This window comes from Ceratotherium simum, chromosome 2 (assembly GCF_057802395.1).
Source record: "Ceratotherium simum simum isolate JZ-2026a chromosome 2, ASM5780239v1, whole genome shotgun sequence".
Taxonomy (NCBI): domain Eukaryota; kingdom Metazoa; phylum Chordata; class Mammalia; order Perissodactyla; family Rhinocerotidae; genus Ceratotherium; species Ceratotherium simum.
The window spans coordinates 34,378,880-34,391,236 of record NC_141901.1 but is presented as its reverse complement, the minus strand read 5'-3'; the positions used below and the strand labels follow the sequence as shown (position 1 = coordinate 34,391,236).

General features: G+C 45.9%; 1 pseudogene; it reads left to right on the top strand.

Moving 5' to 3' along the window:
* The first annotated feature begins 1,889 nt into the window (after window positions 1-1,889).
* On the top strand, window positions 1,890-5,214 carry LOC101408018 (heat shock 70 kDa protein 6-like; annotated as a pseudogene).
* Window positions 5,215-12,357: the final 7,143 nt, after the last annotated feature.

Genomic DNA, 12,357 nt, shown 5'->3' with positions numbered 1-12,357 from the left:
GAACGTTCTTTCTTACAGATCTCCACATCACGCTCCATCATGGTCTTGACTCAAATGTCACCTTATCAGTGAGGTCTCCTTGATCATTCAGTATAACCCCACTCTCCCACCACCCCCTAATGCCCCTCTCCTGCTTTAATTTTCCTCATTGTACTTATTACCTACAGATGTATCATACGCTGACTTGTTTAATTGTTTATTGTCTCACTATGCCAACTGCCATCAGAATGTGAGCTCCAGGACAGCAGGCCTTTGTCTATTTTGTTCACTAATGTATAGCTAGAGTCTGGGTCAGTGTCCGGCACATGACAAAGTACTCACTAATTTGTGGCATGAGCAAACTCTTGAGCATTTGAAATCAGAGAATTTTAAAGCTAGAAAGTCCTTAGAAATGATGTGGTCCAGTCTCCTCATTTTAAAATTGAGTAAGCTGTGGCCCAGATGGGTGAAATGACTTGTTAAGGATATACAGGCAGTTGGTGTCACAGACCTTTATATAAACTGTTTTGGATCACACTGTATGTTTGTTCTACAACTTGCTTTTTGTACTCAGTGTTGAGTCATCAGCATCCCTCCACTTCAAAATGTCTATTTAAGTTATCACTTTAGTATCTGTTCTACTTTTAAAGATACTCAAACTAAGCTGCTAAACATAAATGGATACATGTAAGCATATGTATAAAGTTAGCACTGCATACATAAACTCCTCTGTACTTGAACCTCTCTGAATTAAAAAGTAAAGAGAATGACCTTGGAAGAATGCCTGTGTGATGCTGTGGTTAATGTGCAGGCACAGAGGTGCTTGCTTTAGGGCTTTACCTGGAACTCTTGGGGCTGCGAGGGTAGGTGGCGTTTTGAGGCTGCTGAGGGCTAGGAGAGAAGGTTGGAGGAGCTTGGACAAGGCAGTCCCTGAACAGACCAGTGCACAGACCCCAGGCCAGGCCGCCTTTTGCCTTCTGAGGTGAGGACCTTTCTCTTCCAGGTTCTTGGCCAAAATGTCTGGACTCTCACATCCAGGCTTAGACTCTGAGAGTGAATGAGTTTAAAGCTGAAGCTTCTCTTCCTCCTGGAGTTATGAAATAGGTTCCTTCTTTTTGAGGATGGCTTGATTTTCCACTGTGGAAGTCACTCATTGCACACTTCTTCAAACATGCCCTTTTTTCCTCAGACTGATCACCTTCCCGGCATAGTTGGATCTCTGTCCCAGCAGACTTTGCCAGCTCTTTCTCACTGGCACACTGGGAGAGGGTTGAACAAGAAATCCAGTCCAGAAGGGGGACTGACCTCTGCATCCTGACTCCCTCCTCCCTCTTCAACGGCCCCAAGAACTTTCCAAAGGATTCTGAGCCATTTGAGGAGAATAGAGCCACTTACCAAGCAAGGGTTTTAGTTTCTCTTTGTAAAAATTAGTTTACCTTGAATGAGGCAAATAATATATTACATCCAATACACTAGTAAAGTTTAACGTTAGAAAGTATGACGTTCCCCATAGATACCGCCCTCGTTAGTACAGCGGTGAGTATCCCCGCCTGTCAGCCGAGAGACAGGAGGCTCCTTTTTCCTCCATTTCCACCCTCTGGTCTCCGAAAAGGCTCCTCCTTTTGGCTTCTCAGTAGAAGTCCACGCCAAGTAGAAACACTAGAAAACTCCAATAGGTTGTTCTGGATTAAAGAAAGTGAGACATGGCTAAGATTCAATTCGTAAGGCTGCAGGACGGACGGGAACTAGGATGGCTTTGCTGACCAATCGACTCCCCTCGCCCTCTGGCTTGCAGAGCATGGGATGGCCTGTGGCCTGCAGGAGTTTACTCCCGACCTCAGCCCTGGCCTCAGAGGAAAACGCACACTGTGCTTCCCAATCTGCCTTTGGGTACCATGCTCCTCGGGAATATGAGCGATAGGCATCGACAACAGGAGCGACATTCCACCACAGTTCATCTGCATCCTCCTTCCCCGTGTGCTGAGTTCTCTCCAGGGTGGGGCGGCGACATCACCCCCGAGTCCACGCGCCACAGCGCCAGGTCTCGTCTCCCTTCAAGAAAGCGACTTCGTAGAGGATGGGGAGCCAAATCAAAAGAACCTAGCCTTCAGCTAACTGGTTCGTTTAGTTCAGTGTTGTAAGTCCTGCAACAGGAAAAAAAAAATTAAAATGAGTATTTGGAAGGAAAAGGTCACGGAACATTAGGCTGTTAATCGAACCCAGGCCTACAGGGTGTCAGGCGGGAACGCTATGACTGAACCAGCAATGCAACTCACAAACAGTACTTTCCGGCGCTCTCTCTTAACCTCATTGCCGTCCCTAGCTTCATTCCGCAACCAGAATCAGGCCGCCCATCTGTCACAATTGCGAAAATACTGCTTTTAAGTTTCAAGACAAAAAAATGTTGAGACAAAAAAAATAACTATTTAAACTCCCAGCTTGGAGACCACGGCTCTATTCGCACGGTAACATACTTTCAGCTTTTCCCGAGCCGCCGGACTCAGGCCGGCTGTCTTCAGCCAACAGGGGGAGAACTAGTTCTCTTGGGAAGTTAGGCCTTCACTGGCTTCTGCCGCAACCCACGGCCCCTAGAACCAGCCAGGAGAAGCTGCCACTTTCTCCGCAGCTCCGAGTCAGGGGCGGGTGGGGCCAGCGCGGCCAACCCGCGCCCCGCCTCGCACGGCCGGAGCCGCGCGAACCTGCTCCCCGAGTCAGCGCGGCGCCCCCCCGGCTGAGTCAGCCCGCGCGGGGGGGGTGGGCGGCTCTGGGCTCTCCGCGAAAGCGCCGGCAGGTTCGCGGCGGCGCGGGCGGGCGGAGGCGCGTCCCCGGAAAGTGGATCTAAGGCTCGTGGACGCGGAGCCGGGCAGAGCCGAGCTGGGCTTGCAGGACAGAAGGCGAGCGGAGAGCGGCGCAGCGGAGCGCGCCTCGACGGTCGAGCAGCACCAAGTGCCGCAGTCTCGCGTATCAGACTGGTCCCCAGGAGCGCGAGAAGCCGCAGCCATGTGGGCCCGAGGGAAGTGGCGATAGGCATCGACCTGGGCACCACGTACTCATGTGTGGGCGTGTTCCGGCACGGCCGCGTGGACATCCTCGCCAATGACCAGGGCAGCCGCACGACGCCCAGCTGCGTGGCCTTCACCGACACCGAGCGGCTGGTCGGAGATGCGGCCAAGAGCCAGGCGGCGCTGAACCCGCGCAACACCGTGTTCGGCGACAAGCGGCTGATCGGGCGCAAGTCTGCGGACGCGACTCTGCAGGCGGACGCGAAACACCGGCCCTTCCAGGTGGTGAGCGAGGGCGGCAAGCCCAAGGTGCGCGTGTCCTACCGCGGGGAGGACAAGGCGTTCTACCCCGAGGAGATCTCGTCCAGGGTGCTGAGCAAGATGAAGACGGCCGAGGCGTACCTGGGCCAGCCGGTGAGGCACGCTGTGATCACGGTGCCCGCCTACTGCAACGACTCGCAGCGCCAGGCTACCAAGGACGCGGGTGCCATCGCGGGGCTCAACGTGCTGAGGATCATCAACGACCCCACAGAGGCCGCCATCGCCTATGGGCTGGGCCGGCGGGGCGCCGGAGAGCGCCGCGTGCTCGTTTTCGATCTGGGCGGGGGCACCTTCGACGTGTGGGTCCTCACTATTGACGCTGGTCTCTCTGAGGTGAAAGCTACGGCTGGAGACACCCACTTGGGCGGGCAGGACTTTGACGACCGGCTGGTGCACCACTTGACAGAGGAGTTCCGACGGAAGCACGGGAAGGACCTGCGTGGGAACAAGCGGGCCCCACGCAGGCTTCGCACGACCTGTGAGCACGCCAAGCGCATCCTGTCCTCCAGCACCCGGGCCACTCTGGAGATCGATTCCCTGTTCGAGAGCGTGGACTTCTACACGTCCATCACTCGAGCCCGCTTTGAGGAACTGTGCTCGGACCTTTTCCAGAGCACCGTGGAGCCAGTGGAGAAGATCCTGCGGGACGCCAAGCTGGACAAGGCCCACATTCATGACTTGTTCCAGTGGGCGGCTCTACTCACGTTCCCAAAGTGCAGAAGCTGTTGCAGGACTTCTTCAACGGCAGGGAGCTGAGCAAGAGCATCAACCCGGATGAGGCAGTGGGCTATGGGGCTGCTGTGCAGGCAGCAGTGTTGATGGGGGACAAGTGTGAGAAAGTGCAGGATCTCCTACTGCTGGACGTGGCTCTGCTCTCCCTGGGGCTGGAGACAGCAGGTAGAGTGATGACCACGTCGATCCAGAGGAATGCCACCATCCCTACCAAGCAGACCCAGACTTTCACCACCTATTCAGACACCCAGCCTGGGGTTCTGATCCAGGTGTGTGAGGGTGAGAGGGCCATGACCGGGGACAACAACCTGCTGGGGCTCTTTGAGCTCAGTGGCATCCCTCCTGCCCCTCGTGGGGTCCCCCAGATCGAGGTGGCCTTTGACATCGATGCCAATGGCATCCTGAATGTGGTGGCCACCGATAGGAGCACAGGCAAGGCCAACAAGATCACCATCACCAATGACAAGGGCCGGCTGAGCAAGGAAGAGGTGGAGAGGATGGTTCATGAGGCTGAGCAGTCCAAGGCTGAGGATGAGGCCCAGAGGGACAGAGTGGCTGCCAAAAACTCCGTGGAGGCTCATGTCTTCCATGTGAAGAGCTCCTTGCAAGAGGAAAGCCTTAGAGACAAGATTCTTGAAGAGGACAGGAGCAAAGTACAAGACAAATGTCAGGAAGTCCTTGGCTGGCTGGGGCGCAATCAGTTGGCAGAGAAAGAGGAGTATGAGCATCAGAAGAGGGAGCTGCAGCAAATCTGTGGTCCCATCTCCTCCAGGCTCTATGGGGGGCTTGGTGTCCTTGGGGGTAGCAGTTGTGGAGCTCAAGCCGGCCAGGGTGCCCCCAGTACTGGCCCCGTCATTGAACAGGTCGACTGAATGGCCCCTCCTGACAAGTCAGCTCTGACTGTAAGGGCTGGGCTTATGGGCCCCCTAGACTTCTGTGACCCTGCCCTGTAACTACAGGAACGAAAGTGGAGGGGAATCTTCCCCCCAAACAGGATGCTTTCTTCTGACTATGTTTTATAACTGAGGTCTTTGTCCTTTGACTTTTTTTTAATCCTCTTCTCTCACATTAAACAAGCAGAACTAATTATTATTCATGTGTGTGGCATGTTAACATTGCTATTGCCTACATTTTGTGTATTTTGTTACTTGCGTGTATGGATTTTGTTATGTGAAATATAGTTCTAAGTAAACTTTTAAAGCTCCTTCTTAGTTTTCATTCCAACCAATTAAGTACATGAAGGGGCAAGGCTTTCAGAAGCAGAAAATGCTGGTGGGTGTCTGAAGGAGGGATGTGAAGAAAATTCACAAGGCTGTGTGAGATTTCTATTGGCGAAAACAGGGTAAGGGGAAGAGTTTGAGACAGGCACATTGAACAGTAAGGAAATGTGAGGGCTCATAGGAGAACTGTGACTTGTACTGTCAGGTTTACTAGGAAGCTGTTTCTTCTTCTCCAGGCCCTTTATCTGGTGATGTCTGTCCACTCCACATCCCTAGTTAATATGGAAAGTTCATGTCTAATTAGCAAACCACAACTGGTATTGCCTTTGGTATTCACATAGAACACTCTCCCATTTATGTGTAATCTGGTTCTCAAAATATCAAGTCCTCCTAATGATCTGTCAGGAAGAATTCTCTGACCTTGGCACTTGCTGCCCTCTCCTGAACACAATGCTTAATTTGCCCTTTAAATCCATGAAACTCCTGCCATAGACATTCTTGCTAATCAGCATATCAACACCCATTCATCCATCCTGATCCCATTGGAACCCTTTCTGTTGGGCTGGCCTGCTTGGTATTGCTACTGGGGGAGAAGCACTAAACAGATGCTATAGTATTCAAAATTCAGTCAATCAATGGCAACATTGCCATTGTTCTGTGAGTTACAGAGAGCACCTTAAAGCCAGTTACTTTGATGGTTTTCTAGGTAAATATCATCTTGATTGTGCTCAATGGTGGTAAACTTCAGGGACTAAATTGTTGATTCATTTATCAGTTGTTGTGGATGCGGTAATGCTCTTTAAGTTCTGGCCTGCAAGGACGCCCTCGTCGCATGTCCTGATGAAAGAAAATTTAAAACACCTAAACTTTGGGGGAATATTTCTTTCCCAAAATATAATTTTAATGAAGTTGGCAAGGAAATTCTTTTTGACAGTTATTAGATAGAAGAATCAGTAATTGAGGCCAGTCAGTTTAGAGTTAGAGTAATAAAGTCTGATGCTCAATAAATGTGCCATTTACACAATTCAGCCAAAATCAGTGTTATGCATCTATTAGGATCTCTGCCCTAGGGAAACTTTCAATCTGATGATCTTATTCTTGAATTATGGAAGGACAAATAACTGAGGCAATTAGAGAAACAGATATAGCCTGTAAGTCTTGAGGGGGAAGTGCAGATGAGTGAATGCAGGCAGTGAGGTGTAATGGGACCCAGACTTCAGCACTGGAGAGAGGTATGTCCTGGGTCAACTCACAGCCATTGTCCGCGCTATGGTTTCCTCATTTATAGAATGAAGGGAATGGACTTCATCATTCTATCCGTGTGATTCTATAAATGAATCTTCTGCCCTTACATTCTGGTGTCGGCAGCTTGAATCACCTGTCACCAGCTGTCACATTTCACACTTTTTTTGCAAAGCAGAAACCTACCACACAATTTATCATAAATTCAAGTTTCGAAACAAGATTCACACACGTTAGTACCCTTGCATCCAGAGTGACTGAGAATGTTCTGGTGATTATTTAAGTGATGCTAATTTGAACCACCAAGATCCAAACTGTAGCAGTAACAATTTCATTATAATAAGTAATAACTGCAGCTACCCTGGTTCAGGCCTCCATCTTCTCTTGCCTGAATTAGTGCAATAGCCTCTTCACTTGTCTGCCTGCTTCCCCCCTCACCACCCTACAGTCTATTTGCAACACAGCATTTCAGAATGATCCTTTTAAAACATAAGTCAGATCTCATCTCTCCTATGCTCAAAATCCTTCCGTGGTTCCCCTCTTTATTCAGAGTAAAAAGCTAACGATTTCACAGTGCTTGCATGTGATCTGGTCTCCCTTGTTCCCTCTGACCTCATCATTTACTACTCTCTCCCTTACTCAGTTCCACTCCTCCAAACAATTCCTTGAACATTCCAGACCTAAAGCAGTTTCAATCTGTTAAAAAACAAGACAACAGGCCCAAAATGGAGTTGCTTGTGCTAAGCTCCTCGTCACTAAACCGAGTCTTAATTACAGTTTTGGCTCTTTCAGAAATGGAATCTTAAACCAGTCAGTCAGGAATCACTTGATCAGCTCTTGTTAGGTAATTTGCCTGATAGACCTCTGTCGTCCCCTAAATGAAAGTAACATTGCTTTACCAATCTGCTTCTTTGCCTGGTATAACTTCCTTGTGCCTGCTCCTTCTGGCTTCAAAAGTCTTTCATTTTGTACAGCACCTTGGAGCTCCTTTCTGTCTGCTAGATTGGATACTGCCTCATTCAAATCGATTTTTGTTCAGATAAACTCTTAAAATGTTTAACATGCCTCAGTTTGTCTTTTAACAGATCCCCTGCCTGACTGTTCCATCTGTTTGGAATGTTCTTTTGCTAGATATGCACTAGCCCAGTTCCTCTCATCTTTCAAATCTTTGCACAAATGTCACCTTCTCACCATATGTAAAATTGCAATCCACCCCCAACTTCAAATCCCCTTCCCTTGCTCTTTTTTCCCCCATACCCCTTATATGATGCTATATACTCTACTTATTTAATAGGTTTGCTTTTTATTTTATATCTCTATCCAACAGAGGGGAAAATCCCTGAATTCAGGGATTTTGTCAGTTTTATTGATGAATGTGTCTCAGGTGTCTAGAAGAGTCTAGCACATAGTAAGCACCTAATAAATATTTGATGAATGAATGAAAATCTGTCGTGTGGTTGCTCTGAGGCTTTTTCCCAGGCAATACTCACAGTTATATCTGAGGACAGGCCTCTGAGGCTTTTTTTGTACTTTGCCATTCTAATGAGTCAGAAAAATGTATAATCATGGGAAAAATAATGGTGTGCAATTTATAATGAAAAAATATACTCTTTCCCATGGACAAACAATCATGCTCAGACACGTTTCAGCTCTCCTACCTCAGAGAGAGTTCCTTGCCTGTTCATGAACTCCTTCCTGAGAGGGAGGAAGGTTTTGCATCTATATTTTTGTGAGTCACACCACCTCTATTCTTGACCTTGTTCACAAGTAGTCTTAATCCTCGAACTGTTGTAGATCTTGCATAAAGAGCTTCAAGTCCTCCTTAGCACCACAAAAATGCTGCTCCTGAAACTGGAATGCTGAATAGAATTTCTATAAGTTCTGATAAATGTGTCGGGGTAGGTGGCCAGGAAATCATACAGAAGGCGTTGTTAAAACCCCAAGTCTGGGGTAGACACAGTTCTGTCAAATCTAATCTGAGATACAGAAGAAGATATCAAGAGATATGTGTACATGAAGGCCCTGGATCTTCTGGAAGGAATGGATCCCTCTTCCTCTGCCCATCACACACTTAAACATTAAGTTCAACACACATATACTTTCAAAATTCTACATCAGACTGAATAGCAAATTCTTTTATTTTCTGCACATTCTTCTCAAGAGCCATTCTTCTACAAAGCCTGTCACTGAAGCCTGAAGAAACAACTAATATTCATGGATTCTTTATGGATTACATTGACTTCATTTCCTAAGAGAAACACACACACACACAATAAAATAAAAAAAGAAGAAAGCAAGAAACCTCGGCCTCTCCTGGTACATTTGAGGAGTCATCGTACTCTTTTAGGTCAAATTCACTGGCTCCTACCTGTGGCTGTCTGTATTTGCACATTTCCCTACTTCTCTCTAGAAGGGGCAAATATCCATCTATTGGCTTTTGATGTGCCGTTTAAATTTTTAATGGGTTCTGAGGGTAAGGTTATATTTTCCTTCTTAGATTTCCTCCTCAAAAGCTCCTTTTTCTTCCCTTCTTGAAGTCTGAATTGCAATTTCTTTCCTGTCTCTACTGCACAGTGGGGCGAGACCATGCTGCACTCTCAGCACAGTGTGGGTAGTAACAAGCCAAAACGAGGGGGTATGTCCAGGGTCAGATGCTGGGTGATGTGGGAGAGGTGAAATATCCGTGTATGGGGGTGAAAGCAGAGTTAGGGGCATGGCCAGGCTGGAGCTGAAGTTTTGGAAGATTTACTACTGATTGCTCAAAAGTCTTTGCGTGTTTAATTTTCCAGGACTCCTTAATATCCAATTTCTCTCAGGTATCAAGCTGTGGTTCTCTGGAACTCCTTTTTGCTAGGAAGTCTGTAGCTATAGTTTTCTATCTACTTTAGTATCAAAAAAGAGCTTTTCTGATCTTCGGAGATGTAAGACAATATCACTTCCAGTTTAGATTTTCCCTTGTTTCTCAAGGCCTCAAAAACAGCACCCTCTAGGGATGTTGTTCTTTGGGTGACCCAAAATTATCATTCATTTCTCACTTATGAGCAGAGAGTTGCCAGCTTTTATTTGCTGTATTAGGGTTTTTTTCAGGGAAACAGAACCAATAGGATATATGTAGATATATAGAAGGGGAGATTTATGATACAAATTGGCTCATGCCGTTATGGAGGTCGAGAAGTCCCAAGATCTGCTGTCAAAAAGCTGGAGAACCAGGAAAGCTGGTCGTGTTATTCAGTTAGAATCCGAAGGCCTGAGAATCCCAGGCCTACTGGTGTAAGTGCCCACCTGAGTCTGAAAGCCCGAGAGCCAGGAGCTCTGATGTCTGAGGGCAGGAGAAAATAGTTGTGTCAGCTGAAGCAGAGAGAGAGCTGGAATTTGCCCTTCCTCTGCCCTTTTGGTCTATTCTGCCCTCAAAGGATTGAATGATGCCTGCCCATGTGGAAATTAACCATCACACTTGCCTTTCCTCTGCCCATCACACACTTAAACATTAAGTTCAACACACACATACTTTCAAAGTTCTACCTGAGGCTGAATAGCGAATTCTTTTATATTCTATACAAGAATGTTTATGTTCTATAAAAATTCTTCTGTATATGCACTTACAACCATCTCCTGGGAGTGGAGGAGGGAGTGTGTAGTATAAAGTAGCATGATTTCACAATTTTCCATTGCTTCTCATTTAGGCTGTTTACACAGTTTGTGTTTCCTTTTCATTATTCCATAGCACCTCTTGAGCCCTACTTCAGTGGTAAATCCTTCTTACGTGCTTAACCGAACTGAACCAAACCTGAAAAGTAACTTAATAAAATCCTAATTGTCGACTTCCTCCCTCTTTGAGCCAAAACAGAAACTTACAGAGGAAGGAAATCCTATAAATAACAAAGCAAGAGTGGTCTTGTCTAGAAATGGCTTGGCATTATCAATTAATATGGTTGCCAATGCCCCAATCATCTCAAGGAGGAGACCTTGTTAATGAAAGGACAGAAAAAGATGAACTGCCCTTTGAGAACATAAGCCAGCAACGGATGTCCTGGTAATGTGATTTTCCCAGGATCCCTAAAGAGTGCTGGGGCGTTACATTATGGAAGTGAAAGGAAATGCCTGCTTCCACGTTGAAACAGCCCAGAGCTTCATGCTTACAATTTCAATGGGAGAAAATTTCAGTGGGAGAATATGTTCTGAAAAAGAGGGTAATCTATTTTGATTTTCTGTCCTTTGCACATGGAAAGTAGCAGGGCGCCACCGTCTTCCCCAGGCTCTTGTCCCCTCTTCTCCGGCAGGCTGCATGGCTGGTTGTAGGTAATCCCTGTATCTTTGGCTCCTGCTGGGGGCAAACTACTCCAGTGCCTTCTTCTTCCTATTTTTGTGTTATATATACTTTTTTATAGCTTTACTGAGATATAATTGATATATAAAAAACTGTGCATATTTAATGTATGCAATTGCTTACGTTTGGATATAAGCATACACCCGTGATAACATCATCAGAATCAAGGTAATAAACATATCCATGACGTCCAAAAGTTTCCTTACGTCCCTTCCAGTCTCTTCTTTTTCTGTTTAAGAGCTAACATCTGTGCGCATATTCCTCTATTTCGTATGTGGGTCTACGCCAGAGCATGACAGGTGATGAGTGGTGTAGGTCAGCGCCCAGGAACCAGGCCGCCAAAGAGGAGCATGCCAAACTTAACCACTAGGCCATGGGGCCGGCACCCCTTCCAGTGCCTTCTTGACGAGATTTTAACCATAAAGACTTTGACAATAAAGAATTAATCCTTCAAGAAAAATTCGAATGTTAAAAACCTTGGTAATACTCATAAAAATATAAAGCTACTTTTATTTAACATTTATTAGATACCAGACAGTGTCCATTTTCAGAAGAGGAAACTGAAGCTTTGACAATTTAAGGACCTTGTCCAAGATCTCATAGTCTGACTTTAAAAAATATTTTTTTTAACTATGGTAACAAAAAAAAAACATAAAAAATAATTTACCATCTTAACCATTTTTAAGTGTACAGTTCAGTAGTGTTACGTCTATTGTCATTGCTGTACAACAGATCTTTAGAATTTTTTATCTTGAAAAAATAAAACTTTGTACCTATCCAACAACAGCTCCCCATTTCCATCTCCCGCCCCCACTGGCAACCACCATTCTATTTTCTGTTTCTGTCAGTTTGACTACTTTAGATACTTCATATACAGTATTTGACTTTTTGGTGACTGGCTTATTTCACTTCTCATAATGTCCTCAGGGTCATCCATGTTGTAGCACGTGGCAGGATTGTTTTAAAGGCTGAATAGTATTCCATTCGTTGTATGTATATACCACATTTTGTTGATCCATTCATCTGTCACTGGACACGCCGGTTGCATCTATCTGTTGGTGATTGTGAATAATGCTGCAATGAACATGAGCGTGCAAATATCTCTTCAAGATCTTGCTTTAGATTCTTTTGGATATATACCCAGAAGTGGAATTGCTGAATCATGTGGCAATTCTATTTTTAATTATTTGATAAACTTCCATACAGATTTCCATAACAGCTGCACCATTTTACATTCCCAACAGCAGTCTACAAGGGTTCCAATTTCTCTACATCTTTGCCAACACTTATTATTATCTGGTGCTTTCAGTTTTGCTATTTTGCCATCCTAATGAGCGTGAGGTAATATCTCATTGTGGTTTTGATTTGCATTTCTTTAATGATTAGTGATGGTCAGTATCTTTTCATAGGTTTGTTCGCTATTTCTATATCTTCTCTGGAGAAATGACTGTTTAAGTCTTTTGCCCATTTTTAAATTGGGTTCTTTGTTTTTGTGTTTCTTGTTGAGTTGTAGAAGTTCTTTATGTATTTGGGA